The 17,237-nt window shown below is 38.4% G+C and overlaps 1 long non-coding RNA gene across 2 annotated transcripts in view; it reads right to left on the bottom strand.

Annotated features, from left to right (window-relative positions):
- Positions 1-17,237, bottom strand: part of LOC116420383 — an 84,523-nt gene that overhangs the window by 714 nt on the left and 66,572 nt on the right. For both annotated transcript variants that reach the window (XR_004230663.1, XR_004230664.1), the window contains exons 7-9: positions 5,524-5,721; positions 5,272-5,434; positions 347-521 (exon numbers count right to left, since the gene is read on the bottom strand). This is a non-coding gene — a long non-coding RNA (uncharacterized LOC116420383). The remainder of the gene's footprint in view (positions 1-346; positions 522-5,271; positions 5,435-5,523; positions 5,722-17,237) is intronic.

Raw genomic sequence — 17,237 nt, 5'->3', positions numbered from 1 at the left:
TTTTCTCCCACTATGTGTGTAGACTTGCTGTGATTTCTTCAGAACATTTCTGCAACACTGCAAAAGATCCACAATTTTACCAATGTGAGCAAGTCTTCTACCAACATAAAATTTAACCCTATCGCACCATAGTAAATAGTCTTATGAATTACAATTGCTGAAAGAAATCATTACCTGGTAGTCAATCTTCTCTGAATAAGTTTCATCACACTTAACAATAATAATAACTGACATTTTTTATATAATGCTTTAAAGTTTATAATGGGTTTTATGTTCATAATCTCATTTGAAACTCATACCAACTCTATGAGATAGGTACTACTAGTATTATCATACCCATTCTTACCGATAAGGAAACAGGTTCACAGAAATTGAATGACTTGCCTATGGCCACACTGCTAGGTCACACGGGTAGGTGGGGTTTGAACACAGACCTTCCTTTAGGTCTTCTTTAAATTCCTAAAAATTAAGGTCACCTCCATGAAGAGTCACCAGAGAAGAATTTTCCTGGAGGTCAGGAGCTAAAATTAATAATTAAATAAAGTTATTAACATTTGCTAAATGGAATCTGAACCACACACAAATTCTGTCCAGTCTTTTTTCTAAGATCATAAATGATCAAAGACAGTGATGTCAAACTAAATGGTGCATAAGGATCTCTGTGGACTTCAGATCGACTTTAAAAACCACAAATTAGCATGAGCCATGTTCTATTGTGTTTTTATTTTTATTTATTTTTAATTGTATTTTTAAAATGATTTTGTTAAACTATTTCCCCATTACATCTTAGTTGGGTTTGGGCCCACTAGGGGGCCACAATGGGCCAGGTGTTTGACACCTGTGATCTAAGACACTCTGATTTTCTTCTTAATGGTGTCTTTCTCCATTTTCACCAGGCATCCGCAGTGTGTTCAGAGCCCTTGTAAAGCTTTACCAATTAACCTGGGTTCAGAGTCAAGAAGAAAATGAAATGTGGACGGGGAAAGTGGAGGGGGAATTTTATTATCAGGCACTGCCTTGAGACATGCATCGACCACAAAATCAGAGAGCGCCAGGCAGTGGGAGACAGTGGAAGGAAGGCCCGTGGGGATCAAGAGAATATGGCTCAGCAAAATGCATTCATGGCCATCAACACGGTTTAACTGGACTCTTAGCCTAGGGCTGCCTCTGGTATTGAAAGTGACCAGAAAACACTTGTAAGTCATTTAAGGCTTTAAACTTTCCTAAATTCTTTTATTATTGTTTTCATTACAATCTATTAGAAGAAGATTTTCTTCCCATTAGAAGAAGGGAAGAAATATAGAAATTGTGTGCATTGAGCAAAAGAAGCACCAGGTGATTTCATATAAAACAAGCTTTTCCACAATTTATCTCTTAGACCTGCCAAATGTAGCCACATTCAAACTGAGGATTTCCTGAAAATACCAAGAGTGGACGGCATTTTCAATCCATCTTCCTTGACGTTTTGTTAATTCATTTTATGCATAAATATATTCATTTCTGGGTCACCTTTAACATGTGCAGCTTCTCTCTAGAACTAAAACCCAGAACTTTTGAGCCATTTCAGTTGCCAAAAGACCCTGGTGTGCATCTTTTAAAATAAAAACATTTGCACTTCCTATCAAAGCATTTTCCTATTTTGTTCATGGCCCTCAATAGAAGAAAGAGCTGCTGTCCATTAGTGATAGACTAACGCATTCTCTTTCTGCATATCTATCCCCCCAAAAAGGTAATCTGACCCACTCTCCCTGACACTGTTTGAATCTAAATCATGATAATGAAAAATGAACTATCATTGCCATGAAAGTAAACACTCTTACCACTGGAATGGCAGAGGAATGAAAATGAACATGGTATTTTTAGATGCCAAATGGGCAGGAATTGCTCTGCCATGGCTAGAGATACTGTCCATAGATGATAGTTTCTGAATCAGAAAAGAGTAAACATAAGAAAATTTCTTCTCCTATTTCTTATCATCATCTCTTTCTCACTTCTCTTTCTTATTCTTTCCAAAGGGGAAAAATAGCCTCTTGGTACCCCACTTACATTTTAATAAGCTGGATAAGGCAATTTCTCAGTATGGTGAAAGTATTGATTTTTTGAAAGGTAAAAACCTTTCTTCATCATCAGGACATTAATGATCAAAATATTCTAAGAAGCTGATGAGGGATGTGCTCGGCTTTTGGGGTTCTGTTCCATATTAAGACAACCATCACATCAGTGAAAAAGACACATCTCAATAAAGCAAAGAATCACCTCTGTTTCATGCGAGCTGTCAGCGGGGGGTAGGGGGTTGCTCATTCTGGTCCCATGGGTAATATCTGACCTCACAGCAACACTAGACATTGTGAAGCCTACCAATCACAGTGATTGTGCTTGTGTAGAAAGTAAAAAGATAGGGTCAATGGTAGATCTGATGCTAAAGATCTCAAAAGCTTTCTGATGATACAGATCACAGATTCTTTCTGCCACTATGATTCCAGAGGCATGCACTAGAATAAAATTATGCTCGAACAATGAAATCTAGGTAGGAGAAAAATTTTCCTCTGAACTACAGAGGTTCACAGACAAGTAGTCCAAAGTTGGAGGGAATCTTCCGACTTCAATCCTGGACACTCTATGTACTGTGCCCCCTACATGCCCACATGGAAGAATGTCCCTCATCTAAAACATGTCACAAAGGCAATAATGTCAAGAAAAAATGACATAAAACATGGCATCTTTCAGGGAAACAGCTTAAGCCTGCTCTGGCTCTATCTAGCCTTTAAGTGACTATCATTACTTCTGAAAACAGAAGATAGCTTTCAAATCACAGAAGAAATCACACCAAAAGATCATATTAATCACTCAGTGTATATGGATGTCAAGCTATAATGTTTCACTGAAAAACACATGAAATAGACCAAGGAGAAAGCATTCTTCCCATCTCTTGATAGAGAGAAGGGGGAAGAACTAGAGCTAGAAAGGAAGGAAGAAGGAAAGGGAGAGATAGAAACAGAGAGAGAGAGGAGACAGAGAAAGGCATAGAGAGACAGAGACAGGTGGATAGACAGAGAGAAAAGGAAAGGGAGGGAGAAAGAGAGACAGAGAGAAAAAGAGAGAGCATCAATGGAGCATTTTTTTAAATGCACAGAAAAGAGTTAAGGGAAGAACAGACAAATGGAACAGCATCTGGAACCAACATGCTGTATTTAGCATATACTTAAATAAAATAGCTCTACATAAATGAGATTCCTGTTTTCAAACACAATCTTTTTTTCATTCTTTGTATATGGAAATGTTCAGTTTGTTGGTATTTTTCAAATGTAGAATATACAAATTTTAAAATTAAACAACTACTTCATCTCAGAAACTTTTTCTAACAATATCAAAATATCACTTGAACTCAATTTTAGCTTGTAAAAATTCTTAATGTATAGCAAGGAAAAACAGATTGAAAGCTTTGAACTTGAATCCAGAGGTCAAATTGAATCAATGGATGAAAAAATACTTAGAAATCCTTTGGTCTTCTCCCGGCAAGCTCCATCAAGCATGAGGCTGCCAAGGAGAAAGCTGAGGCAACAAGGCTGAGTGGAGAGACTGCATCAGGCGACATGAAGATCTGGCTTTGCCTCTCACATATTAACTGAATGACCCTGAGCAACTTCCCTGAGCCTCAGTTTCTTCAATCTATGAAATCAGTGTATTGAAATTGATGATCTTTAAGATCTCTTCTAGCTTTAAATCTAGAAGCCAAATGTAAAGTGAAGAACACATTTAGAGCAATTAGCATTTAAGCAGCATCAGTATTAAGGCATGCTTTTGACTATACTCTAAGCCATGGGAAAATGGACAGAATCAGATACAGAAGGTGTCCAAACAAAAAATCCATGCAAGATTAATGTTCCCATTACCCAAGACAGAACGCTGGCCTTGGAGCCAGGAAGACCTCAATTCAAATGCAGACTCAGAATCTACTCTGAGCAAGTCACTTAATTTCTGTCTGCCTCAGTTTCCACAACTGTATAAAATGAGGCTAACAATAAACTCATATCTGTGAGGACTAAATGAGATAAGATTTGTTTAAAGTCCTTAGCATGGTGCCTGGCACAGAGTAAATATATAACAAATCTTTTTTCTATTCTCACTTAAAGAAAGATTCATGCTACTTCGTCAAAAAAGTGGAAGAAGATTGATAGCTATTCTCAAAGCACAAAATAAACAGGTTTAAAATTTATGGAAAAATTTCTGGAACTCACATACCTCACTTCACAAAGCAATAGTAAAGACATGATATAGATATCTATCTATCTATCTGTCTGTCTATCCACACATACACACACACACACACACACACACACACACACGCTACTACATTTGCTTAATGGCACCTGAAAGTGACTTTTCCCACAATAATGTCTATGAAACAGCTAAGACCCAAGAGTAAAATTAAAATATGTTCCATTGTCAATAACCACAGGAATTTAAACAACATATCACCAAGAAGCCCAAAATAAATAGCTGAGTAATTCAGATTTGTTTATGGACATAGAAGGTTTATGGACCAGAAATTAGAGAGATCATCCTTAAGGATCTCATCTCTATTGTTTGATGCAGATCACACAATGAAATGGTGGAACCTGTGCAATAATATGCCATTGCAGGCTTGCAAAACTTTAGCATGTACTGGACACCTAGAAAGAAACAATCAGGTGGCTAGAACTATACACCAACAGTTTTACAAATCCCTTTACTACAGATACAAATCCCGAGATATCCTTGAGAAGTCATCAAATAAAGTACACGAAACATTTTCATCAGAATGAGTATTTTTTGATTTGTTTGAAAACTTGACAATTCCTTACACTGACAAATGAGAAAATTCATCAGCAGACACTGCACTAGAGATGCTGAACAATTGTTCCAACAGCAGACATATGAAGAGCAATCAGGTTTGTGTATCAACAGGTAAAAAGGACAATGGCAAGCTTTCTGAATTGGCTCTTTTCTAAGAATACAATTTACTACAAGGGAACTTATTTCATAATTCAAGTAATGAAGACTCTCACAAGTATCACTTGGCAATAAAAAAACTTTCTAGCAAAGGATGTATGCAACACTCAATGAAAAAGGGCACTGCTACCCATTATTTGATTCAAATGAAAACATTTTATTTTTCTATATCTGTTAAAACCAACAATCTCCTAAGGATTTAACTTACCAACTCAGTTCACCATGAGCATACTTATGAAAAGTGAACAACAATGTTTGAGAACAGAAACGTTTTCTTACCACTTTCTCATAGCAATGGAATAGAAGGGAATGTAGCATCAGCATGTTATTTGCCGGGTCTAGATCGTCCTCTTCACAAAATGTTGGCCACAGTGGGCACTGGAGACAAGTCCAACACCTTACAGACACCTTGCTGCACACGGCTTCTTAGTCAGATGGAGTCCTGGAGAGAATATCATGAAACAAACTAGCTTAAAAAGCCTTTCATAGTTTTCAATGAAACATAAAATTCATTGTAAGATGACCAACTACCTGTTCCCCTGCAAATATTCTTCGAATCTCTCTTTGTCACTTCTTTCCCAAGACTGAAGAGGGCATTCCAGTGCCAACAGGTAATGGGCGAGGCTAGGTGAGACCCATTTGTAATCACTTTGGAAACTGTAAATAGTTAACTACGCCCAATTGTTGGTTGCCAGGGCAACTAGAAACATATCTTTAGTGGACAGATAGCTGTTCAGCAGAATATGTAAAAAAAACAAAAAAACAAAAACCTTTTAAGAAAATGTCATTACATTTCAAATGTTAATATTTCCATATAAAAGAGCAAATGTCCACTTTGCACAAAGGAAGCACTATAATATAGCTGCTTAACACTTGCAAAGTATTTGCTATGACAGTTAGGTCAGAAATAATGTGAGTTGGTAAAATATGAAAGTCAAAAAGCATTTCAAGAAATAAGTGGAGTTCATGATGACTCTTTTAAATTATAATTTGTAAGTCTGAAGAGGAAATGTCACCAAGTAGAAATGTCATTCTCTGTCCCCCTGGTTTATGATGATGAGGTTACTTGGGAGTCATGGTGAAGCCTGGGGGTTTGGGGAGGCTTTTTCACTCTTGCAAAAAATCCAGGGAATTAAAATCGCAAATTTCATTTCAATATCTGGTAAATTAGTAAAATATCCAATTAGTAAGGAAGTCATTGCAGAACAGCAAGAGGACTCCTCAGTGAGAAACAGCAGTCAATACAAATTTGGGGAATGCCAATCATGCCAAACTAAGTTACTTCCTTGGCACACTAGGAAGATAAGCTGAATGGTCAGAGATGATGAAGCAAACTGAACAAGTCCTGACTGTAGTGATGCACAAGACTACAACAGAACCTTTCGTTCTCACAAGGGAATGGGAAAAATATGGAAGAGAGAAGGAAACTCACCAGAATGAGAACCTTGGGTGCAGTATGAGCTCAAGGGACGAGAGGAGTGATTGGGAGCAGAACAGGGCTGAGCAATGAACCTAGGACTCCATGGAGTATGATAAAAGGCTTAGTGGATTCAGTGGCAAGCAGTGACATAATAATCAGCAATCAGACAACCTCAAAGGGGCAGGGGTTAAATTTAACATCAATATATTCAAGAAATTAATACCAATATCGTGTGGTTCACTAAGAGAAAGTAGATGATGTTGAGTGGGAGAGGACCTTTGAGATTATCTAGTCAGAGCCTTTCATCCTAGAAATGAGCAAATTGAGACACAGAAAAGTTAAAGGACTTGCCAGAAGTCATCAAGGTGGTAAAGTGGTAAAGCCAGAATTTGGAGCCAGGTCTAAAGCTAGTATTCTTTATATACTAACTTCTTGCATCAGATGGATCCATCTGGAAGAGGAGGGAAACTGGCTGGCTAGCTGTGTTAGGATAAAATAAGTGGGGTTTGCTGTAGGAAGAAAAAAAGAGGCTATGATCCCAGACTTAAACTAGGAACAATACTAACAATTTCTTATTAGAAAAAAACATGTTGTAGTTTACAAGATATCTGCACATCCATTCTCTCATTTTATACCCAGCATTTATTTAGCACAGTGGGTGGCACAGAGTAGGTGTTTAATAAGTGTTAGTTGACTGATTATCTGTGGATCAGCAGCCCTTCAAGGCAGACAGGGCAGTGATTATCACCACTAGTTTACAGAAATTTTAGAGGAAGCATGGAGTAGTTGTGAGTGTGCTGGATTGGAAGTCAGGAAGGCCTTGGTCCAAATTCCTAATTAGAACATTCTAACCAGGTGACCATTGGCCAGTTACTTAACCTCTGTGTGCCTCAGTTTCCTCCTCTGTAAACTGAGGGAGTTGGCCCTGGTAGCTTCTATGATGTCTTTTAGCTGTAAATCTATGACCCTCTGATCCCATAAGTGACTTGTCCAAGATCATACAATTAGGAAGCAGAGAAACCGGGCCTGGAATACAATTCTTCTGACTTCTGGTCTTGTGCTTATCCACATCTTATACTTTTGCAGGAATTTGGGGAAAGGGGGCAACTCTACCCTCTTGAAAAAGTAGGATAAGAGTTGGATTTTAAGGGGAAATACATTTACAGTTAACTATTTCCTAAGGGAAATTCAAGAAAAGGAGGCCGTTCCCCTCAGTTAATTAGATGACCTAAATAGTCGAAGAGGAGACCATTACTTCTCTTCCCTTTCTTATCCAAGTGACCAAGTGGATGGTCATTGATAAGATCTGCTAAAAAGGTAAAATGCATGAAGCCTATTGGATCATCATTTTAGAGCCAGAAGAGATCTTCGACATTATATAATCTAGCCCCCATATTTGCGAATACAATAGAAACCCAGGGAATGAATGTGACATGTTCACAGCCACACAAGTAAGAAGAGTCAGGACCAAAAGCCCTGGCTAGGCCTGATCCCAATTCCATTACTCCAAGTTGCCCTCACAATTTACTAATATAAAATAAGAAAGGAAATTAATATTCAGCTCTTCACTTAGCCATTACAGTGCAAAGTTTTTGCTTCCTTTTTCTTTGTCTCCAACTATTACAAGCCTGGAGTGCGGGTTACATTTGGCACTAGGTGGTTAGTAGGTAGCAAAATCAGTTTCCTCAGTGGTAATAACTAGGTGGGCAGATGTTCTCCAGAGGCCTGTGGGGGTTCAGATACTTGTCCTGTTACCAGAGCAGGCTTTTCATGGTTTTGTTCATCTCTGTTGTGTAGAAATAGATTTAGATTAGAAGTAGAGTGGATATCACTGCAGGTAGCAATGCAATTTCATTGAAATGAAAGTAACATCTATGTACACTGGTGTCTGCTTTTAACGCCATTACTAAGCCGTTTGCTACCATTTAGTTATAATAAGTGCTGTAAGTCAGGCCTCCCCTGGATTTTCAAGTAATTACATAAACACAGTGCATACGTTGAATATGGTAGAATAGTACTTTCTCAGGAAGAAAGCCCTTCTTCACCGAGTTCTTCATTGTTGGTTGGGTCATCTACAATATATTGATTGGTAGCCATGCTTAGGACTGAGAGACTTATGACTGAGAGATTGGCTATAAGGTGATGCATTCTTTAACATGAAACAAAGAAAGACAAAATGATCTCCCATCTTGGGTTCTACTTTCATAGTGACTGTGACAGACTACCAGTGAATAAGATGGAAGCTCCCATGAATCACATACTTCGTAGGCCATTTTAAAGGTTACGTGTTAATTCATTAGCTGGTCCCCTGATGTGAGATCTCTGACCAACAACAGAAGAGATGACAAATTAAAAGAGGGAATGAATCAGGCCAAATTGCCATGCCCATCTCTAAGTGAAAGAAGACAAAGAGAAGTTGCAACTAAATATAAGGATAGCTTCCAATTTTTTCTTGGGGAAATATGTAAAGGTGGAGTTGGTTTTCTCATGTGCCCAAAGGCACTAAGAAATAGCATTTTATGAGATACTTGGTCATCTTGCTTTGAAATGGTCATAAAGACAATTGCAGTTTGCATGTTGACACCTGGTGCAAAGGGTGAATTAAGCAGAAGAATTCTACAAAGAACTCGATGGGGTCCAACACACCAAAGCAATATATAACTCTATACTCCTTAACTTCAATGCAAAGGAAGGCTCAAGGGAGAATAGTTTAAAATAAGCTGGAAAATACGGTCCAGGATTAAGAAATGAAGGTTTGTACACTATTCAAAAGTTTCTTAACAAGAGCTAGCATTTATGTTGGGCTTTTGAGATTTGCAAAGAATTTTACAAATATCATCTCATTTGATCCTCCAACTCTGGGAGGTAGGTCTATGCATTTTACAGTTGAAGAAACTGAGGCAGACAGCAGTTAAGTGACTTGCCCTTAGTCACACATCTACTAAGTACCTGAGGCCACATTTGAATCCAGCTGTTCCCGATCCAAATCCAGCCTCTTAAGCACTGTATCACTTAGCTACCTCTAGGCCTCTACAAGTCTGTTTGCTTTTATACCATGGAGACTTTCCTCAAGAAGATAATGCGGAATGTTGGAGGGGATGTGGGAAAACTGGGACACTGATACATTGTTGGTGGAATTGTGAACACATCCAGCCATTCTGAGAATGATGCATACCCTTTGACCCAGCAGTATTACTACTGGGCTTATATCCCAAAGATATTTTAAAGAAGGGAAAGGGACCTGTATGTGCAGGAATGCTTGTGGCAGCCCTCTTTGTAGTGGCCAGAAACTGGAAATTGAATGGATGCCCATCAGTTGGAGAATAGCTAAATAAATTATGGTATATGAATGTTACAGAATATTGTTGTTCTGTAAGAAATGACCAGTGGGATAAATATTCAGAGAGACCTGAAGAGACTTATATGAACTGATGCTGAGTGAAATGAGTAGGATCAGGGGATCATTATATACTTCAACAACACTATATGTTGATCAATTCTGAGGGACGTGGCTCTCTACAACAATGAGATGATCCAAATCAATTCCAATTGTTCAGTAATGAAGAGAACCAGGTACACCCAGCGAAAGAAGTATGGGAAATGAGTGTGGGCTACAATACAGCATTTCCCCTCCTTCTGTTATTGTCCGCTTGCATTTTCATTTTCCTTCTCAGGTTATTTTTACCTTATTTCTAAATCCAATTTTTCTTGTGCAGCAAGATAACGGTATAAATATGTATACATATATTGCATTTAACATACACTTTAACATATTTAACATGTATTGGACTACCTGTCAATGCTGAAAAATTACCCATGCATATGTCTTGTAAATACAAAGCTATAATAAAAAAGAAGATAATCAGAAAGTGCTAGGCGTGGTGAGCACTGAACAACAGCACAAAGGACAACACTGACTATATCATCTGAAGAGGGAGGGTCCACATAGACAACTTTTTTGGAGAGAGAGAACAGCCCTCAAACCGTAAGAATCCTAAAGGCAAATCAACTCCAGATGAAGCCCCTAAGGGAGATATAAGTTGGTTCCCATTTCACAAGACTTTCTTGGAAGATTTCAAAAAGGATCTCAAAAGAGAGTTAGAAGAAAAATGGGAAAGGAAATGAGTGCTTTGCAAGAAGGTATGGAAAAGGAAAAACAGAAAGTATCTGAAGAAAACTCCTTAAAAATAGATGACGAAATGGGGAAAGCATGTAACTCTTTACAAAATAGATTTGAAAAAGATACCAATTCACTGAAAAACAGAATTTGTGAAAAGAAGAGGGAGGGTCCAGACCTGTTATTTCGCTGATTTAACGAACTCTCCATACTGTTTCCACCAACGCATTTCAGGAAATTGTCCTATAGCTGATAGTCACAGAAAGAGGAGATGGAGAGGCTAATTGGTTTGCCCATGACCATCCAGTATCTGTCAGTAATGTGTGAGGTCTCTCTGGTATTAAGGCCAACCCTCCTATCTATTTTGACTGTCTCTCCACTATATCATAACAGAGAAGAAACTAATTGCTATGTGGGGATCACAGCAGTCAGTCATCTCTAATGACTTCTCTGAGAAGCTGTCGTGAGGTTCAAGTTGGATTATACACCAACCTCCGAGATCTTTTCTGACTCTGAGATGCTGTCATTCTGTGATTTCTTATCAAGACAAGGATCACGGAAGGAACACATGAAAAACATAACAGAGGAGGGGCATGATGGACTATGAGCAATTATGCCTCACAGAGTGAACAGTGAAAAGAAAAAGACTCTATGAAAAGTTGGAATAAGACTCAACCGTCATTATACTGTCATGGCACCCTATGTTCTAGGTCACCCTGTGGCCCCAGAGGAATTTTTTGCTGAAAGGAAACCAAAAAGAACCTGGCAGCCCTTAATTCAGGCATGAGATATGAGACATGGAGGCAGCTAGATGGTGCTGCCATGGAGGTCAAAACCAGCTTCATACCCTTAACTAGCTATGTGATCCTGACCAAGTCACTTCACTTCTGTTTACTTTAATCCACTGGAAAAGGAAATGGCAAACCACTTCAATAACTGTGCCAAGAAAACCTCATGGATAGTTTGGCATGGTATGGGTCCATAGGATCATGAGGACTCAGACATAATTGAATAACTGACCAAAAACAACACTCCGAGATGTGCGCTGATCTTACAGCCTTTTCATCATGGATCATTCTGTTGGAATAATTCTGTGTGTGTGTGTGTGTGTGTGTGTGTGTGTGTGTGCGGGCGCGCGTTGGAATCATTGTGGGGGGAGGGAGGAGGAAAGAGGGAAGTTTGCATTTGCTCTGAAACATAGCCTCCGGTCTCTGGCATACGATCACATACATAACCACACCACACCAGATGCAGGTTTCAAGTATGATACTTTCTCACTGTCAATGCAACATACAACCAACGCACTCTTACCACAATCACCAGCCATCCCTCCACCCTTCATTAATCACTGCTCCCAAGTCTCATTCTCAGCCTCTGAACTGAATACCATGCCTGAAACTACTTCCTGCCATTTCCCAATAGGTATTTATTTTGTGTCCCCTATAGCCTCTGGAACATACCTGTTTTCTTTTTTTCACTCTTAGATGTAGATCAGTCCAAATTCCTAACACCAACTAAGTCAAGTCACCCTAAGAGCACATATAGTTGGAAAGGAAGGGCAGATAATAAACAGCAAAAAAGTACAACAAATTTACCAGTGTTTCTCCAGTGGTTTATAGTACTTAAGTACCAGATTGCTACATGAGAAAAGCTGCACCTGGCCTAGTAAACACAAAAGATAACCATGATAGAGGCAGCACAATTTTGAAAATATCGGGACCCTGAATTTAAGATATCTGAAAGAAAGGAACACACCAAATGGTTGGACCAAAAATGATAGATGACAGCTTCTGAAAGGAAGGCCTCTCTGAAATCATCCTGCTGGTCATTTCTTACAGAACAATAATATTCCATAACAGTCACATACTCCTTGTCATCTCTAGGATCAAACACAAACAACTCTAGTTTGGCACCTAAAGCCCTTTACAATCAATCTTTTTGTATTTATATCTTTGATATAGCTTTATTTCTATATCTGTATTCTCCACAGAGAGAATGAAAACTCTTTAAGGCTAAAGGCTCTTTGATTTTTGTTTCCATAACCCCAGTCCTTGGCACATAGTAGGTATTTAACAGATGCTTATTGATTAGCATCGTGTATAGAGTTCAAATAGAATAGATCCCTCGTGGATGATGAAGGATCCTCCATGAAATACTATTTGCTGATAGCTTTGGGTTCGTTGTACAAAGCCTCAGAATATCACTTGGACTCTCAGTAAAGTTCACAATCACTCAAAAAAAATCAGCCCCAAAACCCTTACAAAAACTGAATGAATAAGCAAAGTAACAAAACTCAGTGGTATGCTTATTGCACAAATTACAACATATAACTGGATAGACACCCTTATTGAATCAGGTCAACAATTGTTGAAGTGGGTGGTGATAGTGATGGTGGCAGTGATGGTGCGTGGTAGTGGTGGTTGAATCATCCAGTCATGTCTGACAATTTGCAATCCCAAGAATCATGGCATACCAGTTGCTTCTATCTTCCACCATCTCCCAAAGTCTATTCATATTCATATTCATTGCTTCACATAATACTATCTAGCCTTATCATTCTCTTCTGTTCCCTTCTCCTTTTGCCTTCAGTCTTTCCCAACATCAAGGTCTTTCCCAATGAGTCCCATCTTCTCATTATGTGACCAAAGTATTTAAACTTTATTTGTTCTTTTGATGAATAGTCTGAATTAATTTCTTTAAGTATAATTTGATCTCCTTGCTGTCAAGAAATGTTCAAAAGTCTTCTCCAGCACCATAATTCGAAAGCATTTTGGGTAAATCTGCACAGCATAGCTCATAGTTTCCTTGAGCTATGCAAACCTCTTCACCATGACAAAGTAGTGATCCAGGAGGAGAGTCCATCAATACTAACGTACAGTTTCTTGACCAGATACTACAGAAAGTAATGAGCTGGGTCAAAATTGAACAGGGTGAGACAATGTGATGTACTGCAACTGAGAAAGTGTATAACACTTTCAAGAATCCCAAGATGCTACCTGACAAGAAAACCTATCTTTTTAACACTAGTATTCTTCAGGTGATTCCATCTGAAATCATTCAAGAAATATAAAAGCAGAAAAGGATGTGGGGTTGTCAGATAACAAGAGTAAAGTATAACAAAGAAATAGTAAGCCTAAGTGCTAGCGGCACCCCAAAAATGTAAAAAGATCTAGACCTAGGAAAGGCCTCTGGTGCCCTGGGCAAATCCTCTATGGAGAATCAATGAAGAGACAACTGTCATACAGGATGAAAAAGCAGATATGCACTATGATCTCCATTGGTTAGAATATAAGCTCATTGAGGGCAGGGCCTTTTTGTTTTCATCTTTGTATCTCCAGTGCTTGTTGATTGACTAATTAGTAGGCAGATTGTCCACACATAGATTACAGATCTATTAAAGCATTTAAGAAAGCTATCATTAAGTTCACATTCTCAGTAAATATGTGAATGATAAAGTATAGTAAATAGCTCCATTCACAATGACTATCTTTAAAGTATCTTGAAAGCAAGTGAGTTTGTTTACAAGTTAATTGAATGCACTGTAGTTTCTAAGAGAATGCACAGAATTATTCTGGCTTGCTTGAGTCTGAAAAATGCTAAGACTTCACTTTTATGGTCCTTTGAAAGAAAATAATGGTATAAGGCATATTCATGCTCAGATACAGGTGAGAATGGACGACCTCTGAGGTCTCCTCCAACTCTGAGATTCTGGGATTTGGCTTTGAAATTCTGTCACAAAAGGCATTTTTATTGTTATACATTTCAGTCTTAATTCATGCAAATAATGAATCCTGTGAAGGAGCTACATGCATTTGAATTCACACTACATATTTCCATTGGGCTGGAACCAATTACCATATTTTACATAAGTATAAGTTCCAATAGTGTGAATTCAAATACAAGCAACCACTTCATGAGATTTATTATTCATACTAACTGAGACTTAGCTGTATTGTTCTTTTTTTTAGATGACTCTTAGGACTTGAGAAGAGAAACAGAGAAATGGGAATGACCAATAAATCTGCCTGGTAAAAGATAGCCACCTAACACACACTCAAATAATACTTTTGAATGAATGAATGAATGAATGAAAAGCCTTATCCTTCCCTATCCTCAACCAGGGGAAGAGAAAAAGTTTGAAGAATGAAAAAAAAAGTTAGAACTATGAATCACTGAAGCTAGAAGGAACCTGGGAGCTTAAGGCATCAGGTCATATGCCGAGGACAAAGACTTTACTTCTCTAGGCCTCAGATCCTCATCTCAAAACAAAGAGGTTGGACCAGTTGTCCCTTATTGTCCACTCTAGTTCTAAGGTGTATAATCCTATGACTCAGGATCATATTTTTAGACACGGAAGTGACCTCAGAAGTCAAATGTTTTCCTTTTCCATACAAGGCCCAGAGAATTCAAATAACTTGACCAAAATCACACAGCAAATTATTTGAATTCAAAAACAGCATCAGTTTTAGAGGCAGAAGCCCTGGAATAAAACCTGTATGATACTGGGCAAATCACTTAGAGTTTAATTGCCTCGTTTTTCTAATTTATAAGATGACAGATAAGATAGGTGGTGCTGTCGTGGATAGAGCACCATCCCTGAAGTCAGGAGGACCTGAGTTCAAATCCAACCTCAGATGCTTAACACTTACTAGCTGGGTGACCCCGGCCAAATCACTTAACTCCAATTGGCTCATAAGAACAAAACAAAAAATAATAATAATGCTAAGATGAGGAGGTTGGCCTACATGATTTTGGGGTTCTTTTCAGCTCTCACTCTATGATACTAAGATCTTAGTGGTAGAGCGTAGACTAAAATCCATCTAAGAGGAAGACAAAATGAGAGAGGTCAATCATAGCAGTATTTTATAACAGTTTATATAAACTGAGAATCAAGAAGGAATTAAAGCACCAAAAGAAGCTAAAATTAGAGAAAGAAGAATTAGAGCATCAACTCTTCCTGATGTGCTGGTGATCTTTCATAGAAAGACCTCAAAGCACTTTGTAAAGCAGTATATCTACATGATGAGGGTATAAACTGAATTTTATTTCATCAAGTTGATAAAAACTGTATTGAGTTCCAATAGGGAGAAACAAAAAAGAGATTAGTTAATAACATTCTTTTTTGGCCATGGAATAAGATACATAATCAGAATGTGTTTGTCCTTAATAACAAAGAGAGAGATGGGAAGTGAATAGATGATTATGAAGATGACTTTTGAAAATGGGATCTGGACTTCTGGACTATCTTTCTTTTAAAAAAACATGGACATGTAACCTAGATATCAAACCTAGAGCATTTTTTTAGTTTAGGCAATCGGGCTTCAGTGACTTGTACAGGGTCATACAGCTAGTAAAATATTAAGTATCTGAGGCTGGATTTGAATTCAGGTTCTCCTGACTTCAGCACTGGTGCTCTATCCACTGCACTACCTAGCTGCCCCCAAGCATTTGGGTAAGACTCTCCTCATTGGTGGAACAGATGATGACATGACACTGTGTCCTTGCCCGATGAGCAAAGTTGGCACAAGAGCTTTAGAGAAAAGAGACCTTCTTCCTTCTGGTTCAGAGCATACTGTAGTGCCAGTCTGTCTTCAGGGAGAGACCCGGGAGAAAGAAGGCAGACATATAGGGAAAATCCAAATCCTCAATATGTCCCTGATTTCCAGCTTACATTCTTGGACTTTGGGGAATTACCCCTTGAATGATTTGCACCACACACACACACACACACACACACACACACACACGTCATGGCCCCTTTTTCCCCTCCAGTCAATACTCTATTACCTTGGGAGAAGAGTGGGCAAGATTCCAGATATATAGTCAGAGATGTAGATATATTCATGCCTCATTTAGACAATCCATGCGGAAATACATATAATCTTCATGAGTAATACAGATTCCAGACACAGCGCAGCATGATAAATGTGGAAATCTGTATAAAAGAATTACATGTTTTAACCTATATTGGATCCCAGACACAGAAGATGGAAGCAAAGTTTGAGAAGTAGATGGATATAAAAGTGCAGTGTGCTCTAGTAAGAAAAAGTCAGGGGCGCTAAAGCTCAGAATAAGCTGAGCCTGGAAAGGAACACTCCATACGATAAATTTGGAAGCAGATTTAGCTTCCAAGAAGGGGAAACAGGACATTAAAGACAAGCTGGGATTTCGGGTGGATGGCTCATACTGGACAATGGAGAGAAGTTAGGACTGCTCAAGTGATGCTTTTTTGCACTTGCCTTCTCAAAGAAGAATGATCTTTTTAGCACAAAGGATATAACCAAAATGGTGATTAGGAAATTATATGCCAACATAAATAGGGAGATAGTAAAAGACCCCCTAGGAATCTTTAATGAATTCGAGTCACCAAGCCCAAATGAACTGCACCCTAAAGTACTGAAAATAATGGCAGATGTGATTACTGAGCCACTCATGAAGAACAGGAGAGGGGCTACAAGATAGGAAAAAGGAAACATTTTCCCAATTTTCAAGAAAAGTAAAGAGATCAGAATCTGCAAACTTAAGAAAAGTGAACCTGACTTGGATTCCTGACAAAATTGCAGAACCTATTATTAAAGCAATTTAAAATCAACAAGTAGAAAAGAAAGCAATGACTATGCAAAGAGGTATAGAATGGCTTCATCAACAACAATCCATGCCAGAATAGCCTCTTTGTCTTTGATTACAGGGCAATTAGGTTAGCTAAGG

This window comes from Sarcophilus harrisii, chromosome X (genome assembly GCF_902635505.1).
Source record: "Sarcophilus harrisii chromosome X, mSarHar1.11, whole genome shotgun sequence".
Classification (NCBI taxonomy): Eukaryota; Metazoa; Chordata; class Mammalia; order Dasyuromorphia; family Dasyuridae; genus Sarcophilus; species Sarcophilus harrisii.
This window is presented reverse-complemented; position numbering and strand designations above follow the sequence as displayed.